Below are 7,899 nucleotides of genomic sequence, written 5' to 3'. Positions count from 1 at the left end.
TGGGGGGGGTCGGAGTTACTATTTTTATTAAATAGGCTTTGCTATACAGTACCTGTCAGGTACTGGGATTGGTGAACCCGAATTCAGCCACACAAAGAGTTTTGTTATGAGCAGATTAATGAAGGAGACCAGTGAACTGTACCAGGCTGGAGCAGATGAATGATGATGGCCAGAGCTGGCGGACACTGCAGAGCTGGACCTTCACAGACGTGAAGGAGCCGAGGCAGGCGGTTGTGAAGATGCAGAAGCAAGCTGGTGTGTGGCAAAGAAGACGGCGAGGCAAACGGCGAGGGACAAAGGAAGGCGGTCAGGATGAGGGAAGAAGGCTGGTGCATGAAAGCTAGCAACAGGAAGGAGAGTGTTGAGAGGTGTCGATAGCAGTTGGGAGAAGACGATCCGGTGGGGAAGAGCAAACTGAGGTGGGTTTGTGTAGGGGTGTTAACAGGTGGATTGAGTCCGGCTTGATTAGTGGTGGCAGGTGACATTGAGAGAGAGAGAACTAGGCTGGATGGGACCAGCCATGGAAAGTGCTGTGGAAAGTGCTGGAAAATGTGCAGGATGAGGCAGACAAAAACTGAACCCCGACAGTATTATTGATGTGAGCTTATTATGACAACTAATAGTGTCAATTAGGGCTGGGCGATAGGACGATACATATCGTACGGACGATAGAAAAGTGTCTACAGTGCTAATTGTATTCTATCGTTTCTAACACCATTTTATCTTGTATTTAAGCAAATATTTCCCAATGTAGACTACGACGAACGTATTAGTGTAGTCATGTAGCCTACACACAGTTTATAAGTGATAAACAAGATTTATTTATTTTTAATTCACTAAGAAGCGCCGTCTTGTGGTTTTGCGACATTACGCTGCTTTACAGCTTTTGACTCACACGCGAGTTTTGCGACATGCTTTACGTTACTTAACTCATGAGAGCTGAGAGATGGAGACGCAGGAGGCTGAAGTCTTAAACCCGTGGTCGCAACAAACAGACAGCTACGCCGCCAACCCAAGATGAAGCACTTTTACCAAAACGAGGGGGTACGTCTGTGATTTCGTTGCATTTTGGATTTAAGAAGCCCGACACAGAGCAGACAACGGTCATTTGCAAACTATGCCACAAGACTGTTCCCTCACCCAACGGCAACACGACAAACCTCTTCTATCACTTAAAGAAGAACCACAAAAAAAGAATACATAAGGATCCAAAAAGTGTGAGATAAAGCAAGTTGTGAAACAGTAGGAGGAAGTTGCAAAAATAAAAATCATAGCCAGCCGAAGATAACGGAGTCGTTAGCACGATGCACCCCGTAGGAGTGTCAGGGTTCTCTGTGTTGTTCTGCTCTAATTCTACTTCTCAGGTGTGCCTAGTTGGCTGAGGGGGCGTGGCCCACACCTGCAGCTCGTTGCAGGCGGCTTCCTCTGGCTTCTTAAGCAGAGCGCTGACAGATGGAAGACGCCAGAGCCTTAACCAGTCGTGGTACGATGTGGCCTATGACCCAACTCCTTTTCGTCTTTGAACTTTGACTAATTTTGGATCTCCCTGTTTTTGTCACAGTTTTTGGTGCTTGGATGCACTCACCTGTATTGACGTCTTGTCCGAAGAAACAGAGCTACAGAATCCTCCTGCTCAGATTTTGCTCTGGCGCTCCCCTCATACTCCCTGGATGTTACCCAGCGGGGCCTGAGATTCCCCCTCCCGGATTCTGCTGGCTCTTCTCTCACTCTGGTCAATCCATCTGTCACCCACTGCCGAGTAGGCTCGCTCTGGATCCCTCACCAGTAACATCTGCCGCCCTCTGCCACTAGCCGCCTAACACCAACAGAGTAGGATCACAGAGTTCCCTCGGCGCTACTTCTCCCCGGTTAGGTCCGCCCAGCTTTATGGTAAGCAGCGCAGCTTCTAGTAGTTCTCCTGGTTCACCTTTCAGAGTCACTTACTCTCCTTCTCTTTGCAGTCTCTCCAGCCGTGACGTTCTGACCCTGCCGAAGTTGCCTGTAGTCCCGTCCGTTATACCGGCCTGTTTCCTAAATAAACATCTTAAAACTGTGCCTTGCTTCCCGATCGTATCTGCATGTGGACTCGTCATCTGAAAACCATGACAAGGAGAAAACTTCTCAGCGACATAAACAAATCACAGTTGCCATTGCGCAATACATATGTAAAGGCATGGTCCCCGTGTACGAAGTTGAGAAGGAGAGCTTTCAAGAGCTTGTCAAAGTCCTTGACCCGAGGTACGTTATGCCCAGTTGCAAGCACTTCACCCAAGTGGAGTTGCTTCGCTTATATGACGCATGCCGGGCCAAAGTAGAAAAGGAGGTTTGCAACGTGGTACATTACGCCTTGACAACAGACCTGTGGACAAGCAGGGTGACGCAGCCCTATATGTTAGCACTATAGACCCTATATATCACATGTGGGGTTCCCCAAGGGTCCATCCTGGGTCCCCTCCTCTTCAATATCTTCATGCTCCCTCTAGCTCAGATAATAAAAAATAACAACATCAGCTACCATAACTATGCAGACGACACACAGCTTTACATCACCATGTCACCAGGTGACTATAAACTATTTCAAGCACTGAGTAAATGCCTAGAAGAAATCAATACGTGGATGTGCCAAAATTTTCTTCAGTTGAATAAAAACAAAACAGAAGTAATAATTTTTGGACCAATAGAGGAGAGATCAAAAGTTAGCACACAGCTTCAGTCGCTTCAGCTAAAAACCACTAATCAGGCCCGAAACCTGGGTGTAGTGATGGACTCAGACCTGAACCTTCAAAAGCATCTAAAGACAATTACAAGGTGGGCTGTTTATCACCTGAGGAACATTTCCAGGAATAAAGGACTAATGTCTCAGCAGTATCTGGAAAAACTAATCCATGCGTTTATTTTTAGTAGAATTGATTACTGCAACGGTGTTTTCACAGGTCTGCCTAAAAAGTGGATCAGAACGCTGCAGCTGATCCAGAACGCTGCTGCCCGCGTCCTCACTAAGACTAAGAAAGTAGAGCACATCACCCCAGTTCTAAAGTCATTACACTGGCTCCCTGTATCTTAGAGAATAGACTTTAAAATACTTCTGTTAGTCTATAAATCCCTAAATGGCTTAGCACCTAAATACATCACAGACTTGTTATCAGCGTATAAACCCTCCAGACCACTCAGGTCTTCTGGCTCTAGCCTTCTCGGCATACCTAGAACACAAACTAAACACGGAGAAGCAGCATTTAGTTCCTATGCTCCACTTATCTGGAACAAACTTCCAGAAAACTGTAAAAGTGCTGAAAGCCTGAGTTCCTGAGATTAAAAACACATTTGTTTAAAATTGCCTTTGAATGTTCAAGATAAACTGTTTTACTGTATTCAAATGTTTTTTTTGTTTTGTTTTTGTTTCTACATTCTATCCCTACTTGCTTTTATTCCTATATTTTAATCATAGACAGCACTTTGCATTGTCTCTGTACTGAATTGTGCTATATAAATAAATTTGCCTTGCCTTGCCTATATGAGTGTAACCATCCATTTCATCAGTGAAGACTGGACCCTCTGCGCTCGCTGCTTACAGACTCCCTACTTTCCAGATGACCACACAGGAGCCATGTTAGCCCAAGGTATGTTGCAGGAGCAGCAATTGTGTCATTTTGCTATTGCTGCATATTTATTCTATTCATAATATTTATTTATATATAAATAAAAGTGTTTATCTATCTAGGTCTGAGAGATACGCTGGAGTCATGGGGGCTGCAAGAATGCCACCTAGTCTGTGTCACCACAGATAATGCTACCAACAACATCACTGCAATGGAACTGAATGAATGGCAACGGCTACAATGCTTTGGTCACCGTCTCCAGCTAGCTATTGGTAAGTGTAATTTAGGTGTAATTTAGTGTGATCATGAGTGCATCACTGAGGGAGCGTGTCTGTTTTTTCTGTGTTTTATGTTATCTGTGTACTTCTTGAGCTGGCGTCTTTCTCAAATAATTTGACCATGGTAACAAGTGGTGACGATGACGATTCTTAATTAAACTTACAACAACAAAATATTAGTGAAATTTAACTTGTTTGTTTATCCTGTTTTATGTTTGATCAGCCTACACACAACACATTAATACTGAACAGGGTTTCGCCCAGCTAATGGAGTAATCCTGGCGGTGGGTCTCGTAATGGATAACAGGAGTTGCGTGCAGATTTAATTAGATTTTATAAATTAAATGTATTTATAATTTATATCCTGAAATTCACATTTGTTATTAAATTACATAAGTTTTTATTTTATCTATACAGAGAACGCTTTGAAAGCTCTCACACCAGCATCTACAAAGCAGGCTGTGGAACGTGCAGTTGGGGTCTGTAAAAAGGTTGTGAGTGCATTCTCCAACTCATGGAAGAGAAAACGTGATTTGGCCAAGGCTCAAGCAGTGCTGGGCTTGCCTCCCCATCAGCTCATCACTGAAACCCCCACAAGATGGGGTTCACGGCAGCAGATGATCCAGAGGTTCCTGGAGCAGGAGAAAGCTCTGTCACAGGTCCTTCTTGCAGACAAGAAGGTGAGACATTGAAACTGGACATTGCACACTGATTCCTTGGATTCTGATTATGTTTGCAGCCTAGATTCACCTCCTGATGAAAGTAACCCATTTCCTTTGTTATCTGACTTAGGCAAGAAATCTGGTGCCAAGCTGGCAAGATATGATAGTACTAGAGTCCATGAACAAGGCACTGGGTCCACTGTACGAGTTTATTGATGCTTTATCGGGTGAGAAGTACATCACCGTATCTTTTCTGAAACCAGTGCTGCACCTCTTCAACAATGAAATACTCAGCCAGAAAGGTGGGGACACAGAGCTCTCAAAAGCAATCAAAGAGGGTATCCTTAAGTACCTCAATAAAAAGTATGATGACTGTACCACCAACAACCTTCTAGACATGGCGACATTTGTTGACCCACGGTTTAAGAGAGCCTATATGAAGGAGGAGAGGGTGGAGTTTATAAAGATGAGAGCTGCAGCAGAACTAGTGGACATGGCAACGCCGGCACCTGAAAGTGAAGAAACAACAGCCACCTCCATTTCACCACCAGCTGCTGAAGATTATCCAGACCTTCCTTATCCAACAAAGAAGAAAAAGAAGAGTTTGGGGAGCTACTTCAAAAAGGCACCAGCTGCAAGCCAAGATACCAGCCGCTCTCAGTCAATCAGAGCATCCATTGAACTGGAGCTCTCCATGTATCTTCAGACACCTGGGCCTGATTCATAGGCTGGCCCTCTGGGATGGTGGAAACAACATGAGTTAAACGTCCCATTAGTGGGCAGGCTTGTTAAGAAGTACTTGTGCATTCCTGCTACAAGTTCTTCATCTGAACGGGCCTTCAGTGTGAGTGGGAACATTGTCACATGTAAGAGGTCATGTTTTAAGCCAAATACAGTTGACCAATTTGTCTTCCTCCCATTCAACCTATAGATCCGACAGAAACAACATTTCTACGTCGACAATGTCAGACCAGATCAGACATACTTTATGTTTGCACTTTTTTGATGGTTGATGGCTTAAACAGTTTATAGCTATATTCAACCCGGATTTATTTAATTTCGATAATTTATATTGCCGTTATGGTATGCAAACTTTGCACTACAAGGTTAAATATTTCAGAAACTTATAACTAACTTTCGTTCAAAACTGTGTGCTTTTCTACTCAGAAACTTAAACTAAACATTCGTGCACTTTGATTTATTTATTTTGGTAATTTAATTTAAAAACCTGTAGGATTTAGAAAAAAATGTGAAGGGTACTGTAGCGCTACCTCTGCCTCATTTTATGTATTTATGTTGCTGCACTACAATTTATTTTTCTAATTTGTGACAGTTCTATAAATGTCACTTCAAAATAAAGTTTGAAAAAAGTAAACAATTATGTTGTTTTGTCATATTTTTCTGAGATTTGCTGAAAATGTACTTAATTGGGGCATATTGCGATATATATCGTTATTGTGTTATAAAATAGTCCATATCATGATATATGATTTTTTTCCATATCGACCAGCACTAGTGTAAATTGGTTTTAGCATACACATAACAGTGCACTCGCCCCCTACCCCCAATCGTGGCGCCCCCTGGTGGACAGCGCATTGCCCATGCCACGAATCTCTGTCGGCTTGTACAGTCAGAAAGCCATTGAAGTCAGCGATATGATCCTGCAACCACGTCTCACTAAAACACATAATATTGCATCCTCAATACTCTTGCTGAGTCCTTGTATGGGCTTGAAGTTCATCCAACTTGTTAGCTAATGAGCTCACGTTGCCCATGATGATGGATGCCAGAGATGGTTTGAACTTCCTCCTTCTCTCTGTCCTTATTGCTCCTGCTCCGCAACCACAACTCCTCCTTTTCAACTGCTGAGGGAATTCTGGCTTCAGTTGTAGTATTATTCCTGCTTTTGCTATGTTAATCAGCTGGTCCCTGTTGTAATCCACCCTATGATTGGAAAAGATCAATCCAGCTGCACACATTCTATACAAGAAAAATCAGTTGTCCAAAAAATCAATTTGTTCCAAGAAAAGCAAGAATGAAATTTTGAAGAAGAAAAAATCTCAATCAAAGTTACAGAGCTACTTCAATGAGCTGCCTTTCTGTTGAAATCCTGCTTTTGTGCCTAAAATCACCAGTAACCCTCCTAGGGTTAAACAGAGGCTTTGCATTGAATTCCAAAACTGTATTGCTATTAGTTCGGAAATTTTTGGGGCATAATTTGGAGAAACTGATGTCTGTGGCTCTGACGCTCACAGAAAATGGCAAGCCTATTAACATTTAATCAGTAAGTTGAATTATGCAGAATTACCATTATAGTTATCTATAGCATAATTCTGACTAGTCATAATGTCACTGTGGCTAGTATGAATTTTGCTTTAGGACATAACTAATGTCATTCTGACTAGTCAAAATTGAATTACAGATATGATGACAAACGAATCATGAATGACAAAATAGTTTGAGTATTAGTAGGCAAAACTGAATACAGATATTTGCAATTAGAGTTTTGACTAGCTAAAATCTAATTACAGATATTTAATGTAAGAGTTTTGACAAAGCAAAATTATGTTGCAGGTATTAGTAATTAATATCCAGCCTAGCGAATAAATGTTTAATGTTTTACCAATGTTCAGACAGCTGCTGCCTTGTCCTTAAACCCGCCAGCAGTCATAGCAAAGACAGAGCCGAAAGGGGATCAACCACTCTCACTTTCCATATTGTAAATTAATCCTGCATAAGCTAAGCTCTCTGTGATCCCATCTGGATTACAAAGCGGGAAATAGTTATGATAATATATGAGCCAAGAAGGCAGCGCAGGACTCTGCAGCAGCCAAGCTCACCTGACCTGGAATACTTTGCAATTAAGTGCAGAGAAGAAAACGGGCCAAACGTATCTTCATTGATCCCACCCACCCAGGCAATGCACTGTTTGCCCCTCTCCCATCAGGTAAACGCTTCAGAACCATTGAATCCAAAACAATTAAACTTAGAAACAGCTGTGAGGGCTATCACCCACTGATGGGATAATGCAGTCCAACATGTTAAAAATCACCCCACTGTTATATCTATATATCTAAATGCACATTTCTTTAAATAAAGCCTCAAATCATTGCACCTTATTACCTCATTATTCGTTATCTGTGACTCATGAGGAACAACTAGTACACGACATGGCTCAACTCTTCCCAAAGGGACTGATACCAAAGCCCTCGGACTCTGACACAAACTTTGAATCTTCATCTTTGAACACTATAATGAGAAGAAAACACTGTAAGCCTTGTTCATTGCTTGTTTGTTTGTTTGTCTTTTATGTGTACTCTTAGCCAGACTGGCCAAAAAGAAACTGCACCAAGGTAACACAGG

General features: G+C 42.4%; 1 long non-coding RNA gene across 1 annotated transcript; it reads left to right on the top strand.

Annotated features, from left to right (window-relative positions):
- The first annotated feature begins 382 nt into the window (after positions 1–382).
- On the top strand, positions 383–2,089 carry LOC118558721. The gene is made up of 3 exons (XR_004928446.1): positions 383–419; positions 1,813–1,890; positions 1,962–2,089. It is a non-coding gene; the product is annotated as an uncharacterized LOC118558721 (long non-coding RNA).
- The last annotated feature ends 5,810 nt before the right edge of the window (positions 2,090–7,899 follow it).

This window comes from Fundulus heteroclitus, unplaced genomic scaffold (assembly GCF_011125445.2).
Source record: "Fundulus heteroclitus isolate FHET01 unplaced genomic scaffold, MU-UCD_Fhet_4.1 scaffold_150, whole genome shotgun sequence".
NCBI lineage: Eukaryota > Metazoa > Chordata > Actinopteri > Cyprinodontiformes > Fundulidae > Fundulus > Fundulus heteroclitus.
This window is presented reverse-complemented; position numbering and strand designations above follow the sequence as displayed.